General features: G+C 37.6%; 1 long non-coding RNA gene across 7 annotated transcripts; it reads right to left on the bottom strand.

Moving 5' to 3' along the window:
• Positions 1–1529: 1529 nt before the first annotated feature.
• On the bottom strand, positions 1530–10130 carry LOC127066104 (uncharacterized). Of its 7 annotated transcripts, none has more exons than XR_007782277.1 (10): positions 9993–10130; positions 9806–9891; positions 9206–9291; positions 8870–9022; positions 7701–8522; positions 7194–7347; positions 6930–7015; positions 5780–6831; positions 1857–5686; positions 1530–1781 (listed from the first exon to the last, which is right to left on the bottom strand). It is a non-coding gene; the product is annotated as an uncharacterized LOC127066104 (long non-coding RNA). The 7 variants fall into 7 exon arrangements; XR_007782274.1 differs by having other exon boundaries at positions 1857–2062; positions 3863–5686; positions 9806–10104; XR_007782275.1 differs by having other exon boundaries at positions 1857–2011; positions 3863–5686; positions 9806–10104.
• Positions 10131–10154: the final 24 nt, after the last annotated feature.

Raw genomic sequence — 10154 nt, 5'->3', positions numbered from 1 at the left:
AGACGCAACCCAGACGCAACCCAGACGCAACCCAGACGCAACCCAGACACAACCTTCAGACACAACCTCGGACACAACCTTCAGACACAACCTTCAGACACAACCTTCAGACGCAACCTCGGACACAACTTTCAGACACAACCTTCAGACACAACCTTCAGACGCAACCTCAGACACAACCTTCGGACGCAACCTTCGGACACAACCTTCAGACGCAACCTCAGACCCAACCTTCAGACACTACCTTCAGACACAACCTGCAGACACAACCTCAGACCCAACCTTCGGACGCAACCTTCGGACACAACCTTCAGACGCAACCTCAGACCCAACCTTCAGACACTACCTTCAGACACAACCTGCAGACACAACCTCAGACCCAACCTTCAAACACAACCTTCAGACACAACCTCAGACACAACCTCAGACACAACCTTCAGATAATACTTTTTCTACAACTTTTATAGAATTTTCTCACAAGTTTTACGCACCTTTTACGTAAGTCTCACACAACTTTTACACACATTTTGGACATCTCACACAACTTTTGCACAACTCTCATACAGTTCTTATACGTCTCTTTTACAATCTTTCCACAGCTTATGCCGCATAATTTAACATGAAACAGAAGGAAGTCTGATAGAATACTGAACGCAGATCAGACTTACAGCAGGCGGAATGTCATCGAAGCTCAGTCGTGTCTCTTATTCAATAAAGACGCAAGCTTGATGTAACCGTTTTCTTTTTAGACGATTATTCAAAGGCGTCGTATAAATGATCAATCACAAACATTCAAATTCTGATGTCTACTTATAGTTTCTCCTCTGTTTAATATTATATAATAAAATCACACAAATATCATGCAATAAAATTAAACAAATAGTATATATTAAAATGAGACAAATATTATACAATAAAATCAGGCAAATAGTATACAATAAAATGAAACAAATATTAGACACTAAAATCTGGCTGAGAGTGATTACACGGATATTACGGAGGCCTGCTACCTGTTTTAGAAAATGGCCGGTAGAGGCACTCTACGCTCTCATTCGTACGTACACACTTACGTTCACACCCATATGGCGGTGCCCCTGGGATTATGCAAATATGTTGTCATTTATCGATTCTACGTAATATTTAGAAAAATAAGCTGGGCATTACAGATAAACAGGAAAAACCAATCGATTACCTAAGAGAGAGGAACATAAGAAAAATAATTACTTCATATCACTGGATGGTTTTTATGCGATTACTGTGGAATTACGTCGAACCACTGTAAACCACCATAATACGTACTAGAATTTTTGCAAAATTTGTAAGGGTTACATAGAAACGAGCTTTATGGAAATGCTGGTGGTTACGCCGATTTTTCGATAATAACGCAAACGCCCCACGGACTATGCTAATTGCTGTTTATTAAATAACTACGTTAATATCTAGGATTAGTAAGTTGGTGGATGAAGATACCGTGGAAATTACACGGACATTTAGGAATTATGCAAAATCGACAAGCATTTTGACAAGCATTAGGTAAAAACAAATTTATTCGCTTATGCGGACACTATGACGTTACGCCTGACGCTCGGAGGCCACCTAAATACGTTCTAGGATTGACGACAAATCTATGAAGATATACAGAAATGCTGCACTTTATGAAGACGCTGGTCGTTACTTGATTCGTAGGAAATAACGAATATGCCCCTGGGATTATGCAACGATGTTGTCGTTTAAGTAACCTCTCTAGAATCTAGGGAAATAAGATGGGTACTACGGATAACCTAGAAATTACGTCGGTATATTAGTAATTATTGAAGACAGATATTACATAAGAATAAAAAATAAAGCACAAATACTTCAAATCGCCAGTCGGATAAGCCAAAATCTGTAAGGGTTACCCAGAAACGATGAGCTTTATAAAGATGCTGGTAGTTCGTATAGTCTACGTAAATAATGCAACCGCCTCAGGGACTATTCAAAAATGCTATCGACTAAATAACCTCGTTAATATCTAGAATTAATAAGCTGATCGTTACAGATATTCTGGAAATTACACGGTCATCTAGGAGTTAGGAAAAATCGACATCCATTACGGAAAAACAATATACTTGAGCGAAATCACGAGATGGTTATGCGGAAAAAAATGAGATTACGGAGAAAGCTCGGAGGCCAAAAATGTCGTTTAAGTAACCTTGCTAGTATCTAAGAAAATAACCTGGGTATTGCTGATAAACCTAGGAACTACGTCGGTACGTTAGGAATTATTGAAAAACCGAGAGATTACCTAAAAAGAAAACGGACAAATACTTCTAATCACCGGATGGTAAAGCGAAGACAGTGGGGTTATGTCCCACTCTGTAGATTGCGTACTTAGATTTTTGTAAAATCTGTAAGTTACGCAGAAATGCCGGACTTTATGAAAATGCTAGTAGTTACGCAAATTCGTCAGATATAACGAGTGCCCCGCGGATCATGCAAAAAAAAATGCAGTCGATTAAATAACCTCGGTAATATCTTCGATTAATAAGCCGACACTTGTAAATACACGGGAACTACACGGTCATCTACGAGTATCGAAAACCGACAGGAATTTACACAAGTATTACGTACAAAGGCAAGTACTTACGCGAAATCACAGGGTGGTAATGCGGAAACAATCCTATTACGCCTCATTCTCGGAGGCTACCTAAATACGCCCTATTACCGACGCCAAATCTACAAGGATTACACAGAAACACTGCATTTCCTGAAAACCCTAGTATTTACGCAGATTCGTCGGAAATAACGCGAGTGCCCCACAGATTATGCAAAAAAAAATGCAGTCGATCATATAACCTCGGTAATATCTTCGATTAATAAGCCGACAGTTGTAAATACACGGAACTACACGGTCATCTACGAGTTATCGAAAACCGACAGGAATTTACACAAGTATTACGTACAAAGGCAAGTACTTACGCGAAATCACAGGGTGGTAATGCGGAAACAATCGGGTTACACCGCATTCTCGGAGGCCACCTAAATACGCCCTATTACCGACGCCAAATCTACAAGGATTACACAGAAACGCTGCATTTCCTGAAAACCCTAGTATTTACGCAGATTCGTCGGAAATAACGCGAGTGCCCCACAGATTATGCAAAAAAAAAAAAGAAAAAAGAAAAAATGCTGTCGTTTCAGTAACCTAGCTAGTATCTACGAAAATAAGCTGCTTAGAGTATTCTATGAATAACGCAGCTGTTAAGAATGTCAAAAAGAAGAACCCCCGACAAGGATTATGAAAAAAGAAAAATTAGAAGTACTTTCGACAAATCTCGGGATCGTTATGTAACAATACGTTACACTAGGGCTTTCATATCGTGCAAACGTTTCGCAAAATCGCTTGGCGTTGTAAAAAAAAAGTTAGACATTCCAACGATTCATCGAAAGGAGTACCCCTGGGACTATGCAAATATTCTGTCGGGTAAGTAACCCATCAAGTATCATGGAAAATAAGCTAGGGTTCTAAATACCCTCCAAATTACAATATACGCGAATTACGCGACGAATAGAAATCACGTAAAAAAAAAAAATACGGTCGATAACCAAGTGATAATGTGGAAACGTTAGAGTTAAGTAGACACGCTAAAATGAAGCTAAATACACTCCACGGTTCACACAGAGACGTTAGGCTATATAAAAACGCGGATTCTTCGGATGAAACGAAAACATCCCGAACTATGAAAAAAAAAAAATGCCGCAGTTTAAATAACTTCGCTGGTATCAAGAAAATGAGCTGCGGGTTGCAGATACTATGCAATTTACGCAACACGCGTAGAATTACGGAACGAACATAAAGGCATTAAGTGAGAAAAATACTTACTGCAAATCATTGGGTCGCGTCTGGATTACGCCGAAGTTAGACCACAGAAGTTCGGCTGAATACACGCCAAGGTTTACACAAAATCTGTAAGGATTATATAGATACGGTGGGCTTCATAAAAAAAAAAACCTGCTGATTACGCGCATTCGTTCAAAACGACGCAATGCCCTTAACATTATGCAAAAAAAAATACCATCGCTTCAGTAATCTCGATAGTATGTAGGTAAATAAATAACTCCGAGGTTGCACATAACCTGAAAAAGACAAAACTCTGGGTGTCCACGTTGGACGTTGCGAAACATCGACAGGACTTACGTGTAAAAAACCATAACTTGCCAAATGGATACTTACAACCAAACCACGTAGTGGGCGAAATCGCTGGGTTGCGTCTGGCAGAGCCAGAGAATTTACCTAAATAAGGGTTAGGGGTTTACGCAATATTTCTAAGGGTTACGCCAATCTGTTCGGAATTACGCAACACGCTTAATTACGCACGAATGGATTCACGGTAGTTGAAACGCTCTACCATGCCCTAAAATTTCCGGTACACGCGTTGGACCGCGTTGAACCGCGCTAAACCTAGATCATTTTTATTTTTTGTCGTTTTACAATCATTTAAGCAATGTACGCTACATATGTACGCTCGGTAGTATCAAACTAATATTTACAAAATACAACCCCGCCGCTCAAGCTTTATACCGCACGTAGTACGTAGAAAATAATTTTAATCGAACGTTTCGCAGAACAGAAATCTGCTTACATACTGCCTTCTATTTAAGCTTCTTTTTTTTCGACGCTTTCTTATTACAATGATAAAAATAATATTTTTTCTTTTTTAGTATATGAGCATTTCAATTATTCGCGAAGCTGGGGTCACGCGATATCCTAAGAATTGTCTAAAAAGATGTTTGTTGTTACGGATAAATACTGGACGACGATTTTCGATACGCCCGACGGTGGTCTAAAATTCTCTTAACGCATCAAATTTATGTATGCTTTCTATCACTTTACAATTATTTAAAGAATCTATAATATACGATTGGTCGATATAAAATAAGATTTAAACAATAATACAACCGCTTAAACGTTGCACCGCACGTAATATCTTGTGAAGTATAAAACAATTTTATGTTAACATTCCGGAAAAAAAAAATCAACTGATGTACTACCTTCCAATTGAAGTTTCTTTTTTTCAACGCTCTATAAACTCCAACAATATTATAACAATGATTTTAACAAATTTGTTTCTGTCTTGTAATTTTTCGTAAAACATCGCAATTATGCGCAAGACTAAAGCAGAGGAATCGTTTGAAATGCTGGTGGTTACGCAAAACGCTGAGAATTGAACAGAATACGACGTTAGGGATTGCGCAGGTACGCTGAGGGTGTCGCAGAAACGCTGAGGGTGTCGCAGAAACGCTGAGGGTGTCGCAGAAACGCTCAGGGTATCGCAGAAACGCTCAGGGTATCGCAGAAATGCTCAGGGTATCGCAGAAACGCTCAGGGTATCGCAGAAACGCTTAGGGTATCGCAGGATCGCTTAGGGTGTCACGCAGAAACGCTTAGGGGTGCGCAAAATCGCCGAGAATTACGTAGAACGTTGGAGCTTAAGCAGATTTAAAGAAGCAATACGCACGAAGGAGAGGCGAGTCTTCTTTCGGTTCGGTAAAATGAAGGAAGCGTTGTTTTCCTGCTGATTTTAACCCAATGGAAGATTCTTCAAGGTTCCATCCTTCGTTATTGCTTCCATCGCATCTTCCTGGCTCCTTTCCTTTCCTTTCTCATCTTCACATTCATGATAGATCCTAGAGGAAGGAGGCTTTCCTATTTTAGGAAAATAATAAAAATGCAGTATTGAAATCTATAATAAAGTACATGGCGATAAAAAATACTAAAATATCATTAAACAATGCTAACCATGAGTCGCAATTTTACAAAGACCATTTCCAACTAGAGCGTTGAATTGTTCTTTTATCCGTATTCAAACAGTAGAACGAAATTGCAACATAGGCTTCCTAAAAGAAAAAAAAAAAAAAAATTAACAAAGTTAATAAAAATAGTGTTATAATAAAAATATCAAAATGTTAAGTATTCCTCATCAGACAAGAGAATAAAGAACCATCTTGCTCTAACGAGCGTGATACTTGGGAACTGCTATCCGGGAATCCACGACCCAATTAACACATATATTTCGATTTAAGCAGTGTTCGTTCTGTCGTATACTATCGACGAAAAGCCTATCGTTTCTATTTCGCAGCGATATTTCAAGAGAGACCATATGATTCGTTGAAATAGTGTTATTTAAGACGCGTTCGCTTACATAGATTTTTTCATCGATTAAAGGAATGAAGTTACGATAACGTTATCCAACTTGAATAAACTTTGAATTATCAGCTACTCGATGTATATTAAATGAAAAATGTAATCGGAAGAAAAATATACTCCGATGTAGAAGTATCGTTAACAGAACACTGTTTAATCGAAGAATGAATGTGTAAACAGATGTCAATTCTGTTCGACTGTAACTAAATTCACCATGCTTATTTCAAGGAACACGGGCCACGATGCATTGTTAACAATAACGGACGAAATCGCAATGCCTATACCCTGAAAAAATAAATGTAGAATTAGCTAAACGTTATCGTAAAGGGTAACGTGAAAATAAATAATAATATATGTCAACTATTGCTTATCAGTTGTCGTCCTGTGTCCAATACCATTGCTTATCATAGATAAGTAAAACTGATGACGAAAATTTTGAACTTCATACTTCTTTCTTTCTATCATCGAAAATAATGATTCCTTAGCTGGTTGTTAGATCAAGGAACGCTTCCTTCCACGATTTAAGTAGCGTTCGTACTGTCAAGATGTCAATTCTGTTTGAATGTAACTAAATTCATCTTGCTTATTTTTAAGAAAATTAGCCACGATGTAATGTCAACAATAACGAAAGAAATCACGTCTACATCCTGAAAAAGTAAATATAGAATTAAGTAAACGTTCTAATAAATATTATACTAAATATTATAGTGACAATAAATAACTATTTTTTTCAACTAACGCTTACCAGTCGTTGTTGTGTGTCGAACACCATTTACTATCGTAAATAAGTAAAATTGATGACGAAAATCTGGACGTCCTACCTCTTCCATTCTATAATTGAAAGTAACGATGACTTAGATGGTTATGTTACGTTAAGGAACGTAGTAAAATATGTTATATTTCGTAATTGAGCGTGATCGATGTTAATAAATTTACCAGCGAAAATTGTTTTCGATATTCTAGCGGTATATAAAATAGGAGTGTACGTTAAATAAAATATTCTAATTACCTGCAATCAACGAGAGAAAAAAGCTTGGTCGTAACACGTGCCAATAATTATTCAAAATGATGGATTCTGAGGCAGCAAGGGGGCTGTGGACCGCCGCGCTTGCGCATTACGTCACCTTTGCAATGGCTTCCCCACGTGCTTGTAACATTTCGATCTATTTGTACGAAAATATCGGAATATTAAAAATATGATATAAATTTTTCAATTTAATATCTCTCAAAATAAAGCTCCTAGGCGTGAAAACTATATTTTTAAGGAAAATGTACATAAGCCTGCATGCAATTACATATTTCTCCTAGATCATTTCTATATAATATCTTGTAGAATTTCTTCTAAGATCATATCTAAGTAGAGCGCAGGTCTGCACTATTAATGGTCGAAAAAAAGAAAAAAAAAGAATGAAATCAAGAAGATCGGTTTTCTGAGAAACCCACAATAAAATAAACTGAAGAATACAAAACGAAATACAGCTGCAGTAAAAGTATGAATAATTCAAAAATATCTTACGGCTAAAGAACTGTCAACCGCATTACAGTAATCAGGAAACGATCCGTCGAATGATACATCCACTCCGTGATTTAAGCAGTATTCGTTCTGTCATGTACTATCGACGAAAAGTCTACAATTTTTATTTCGCAGTGATATTCCAAGACGGACGAGACGACTCGTTAAAATAATGTAGATTAAGCGCGTTCGCGTACATAGATTTTCCCATCGATCGTCCTCGACGTGAGATCAATTAACGACATCTAAAGCAGGTCTAAAAAATAAGGAGGAGAGTAGAATGTCCTCGGTTATTTTATAATGCTGGACGAGGGCAGAGCAACCAGCGTAAATGCACAGAAAATGGTACGAGACAAATCTCGACCATAAACACGTGCTCGATAAAAAGTGGGTTGCGTCTAGAAAGATTCAACTGCGCGGTGACGACCGTGCAAAACTCCTCCCTATCCTGATGATGTCGATTATTAATCACATGACGACGATGAAGGTTGAAAGAATCTATATAAAATCCACTAATGTAAAATTAAAGAAATAATGTTACATCAACGTTATTCAATTTGAATGAACTCCGAATTATCAACTATTCCACGTATATAAAACGCACTTCCCAAAAAATGTACAATCGAACAAAAAATATACTCTGACGGCAAATTACTAAAAGAAGTTTCGCTGAAAGAACACTGCTTAATCGAAGAATGAATGTATAAACTTAAACGGAAGACGTCTACTTTGTTGAACTCTAGCCGAATCCATCTTGCTTCTTTCTAGGAAAACGGGCCATACTGTGTTGTTAACGCTGACGAACAAATTCACAGAATTTAGGTCCTGAAAAGGTAAATATAGAATTAACTAAACGTCCCCGAAAAGATTACAGTGACAATAAATAACAATATTTTTTAACTACTGCTCCCCAATCGTCCCGTCTCGAACACGATTTTTGTCTGTTAATAAGTAAAATTGATAACGAAAATTCGGACGCCGTACCTCTTCCATTCTATAATCGAAATTAACGATGGCTTATATGGTTATGTTAGGTTAAGGAACGCAGTAGAATGTTATATTTCGCAGTAGAGCGTAATCGATGTTAATAAATTCACCCGCGGAAATTGCGTCTTCGACGTTCGATCGCTATATAAAATAATGACGCACGTTAAATAAAATATTCTAATTACCTGCAGTCAACGAGAGGACGAAGCTGGCTTGCGACACACGCCACGAACTAATTCAGAATGGCGGATTAAGCGGCAACAAGGAAGCTGTGTATCGTCGCGCATGTGCATTACATCAGCTTTGCAATGGCTTCCCCACGTGCTTGTTGTTTCGATCTATTTGTATAAAAATATCGGGACATTAAAAATATGATATACGAAATTAAAAACTATATAAACGGATATCTTGCTATACCAAACTGTGAAAATCAATCATTTCAATTTGACGCCTGTATAACTAAACGTTCACGTAAACATTACAGCAATAATAAATAACAATGTTTTTCAACTAATGCTTACCAGTCGTCGTTGTGTGTCGAACACCATTTATTATTGTAAATAAGTAAAATTAAAGACGAAAATCCAGACGTCGTACCTCTCCCATTCTATAATCAAAAATAACGATGGCTTGTATGGTTATGTTAGATTAAGGAATGCAGTAGAATGTTATATTTCGCAGTTGAGCGTGATCGATGTTAATAAATTCACACGCAGATATCGCTTTTTCGACATTCGATCGATATATAAAATAATGGTACACGTTAAGTAAACTATTCTAATTAACTGCAATTAACGAGAGGACAAAGCTCGGTTGCGACACGTGCCACGAACTAATTCAGAATGGCGGATTAAGCGGCAACAAGGAAGCTGTGTATCGTCGCGCATGTGCATTACATCAGCTTTGCAATGGCTTCCCCATGTGTTTGTTGTTTCGATCTATTTGTATGAAAATATCGGAACATTAAAGACATGATATACGAAATTAAAAACTATATAAACGGATATCTTGCTACACCAAACTGTGAAAATCAATCCTTTCAATTTGACGCCTGCATAACTAAACGTTTACGTAAAGATTACAGCGACAATAAATAATTATGTTTTTCAACTAACGCTTACCAGTCGTCGTTGTGTGTCGAACACCATTTATTATTGTAAATAAGTAAAATTGATGACGAAAATCCAGACGTCGTACCCCTTCCATTCTATAATCGAAAATAACGATGGCTTGTATGGTTGTTAGGTTAAGGAACGCAGTAGAATGTTATATTTCGCAGTTGAGCGTAATCGATGTTAATAAATTCACCCGCGAAAATCGCTTTTTCGGCATTCGATCGGTATATAAAATCAGGATGTACGTTAGATAAAATATTCTAATTAACTGCAATTAACGGGAGGACGAAGCTCGGTTGCGACGCTTGCCACGAAACGATGCCGAATGGCGGATTAGACGGCAGGAAGGAAACTA

The sequence above is a fragment of the Vespula vulgaris genome, chromosome 1 (genome assembly GCF_905475345.1).
Source record: "Vespula vulgaris chromosome 1, iyVesVulg1.1, whole genome shotgun sequence".
Taxonomy (NCBI): domain Eukaryota; kingdom Metazoa; phylum Arthropoda; class Insecta; order Hymenoptera; family Vespidae; genus Vespula; species Vespula vulgaris.
Note: the sequence above shows the minus strand (reverse complement) of the source record. Positions and strands in the feature narration are given on the sequence as shown.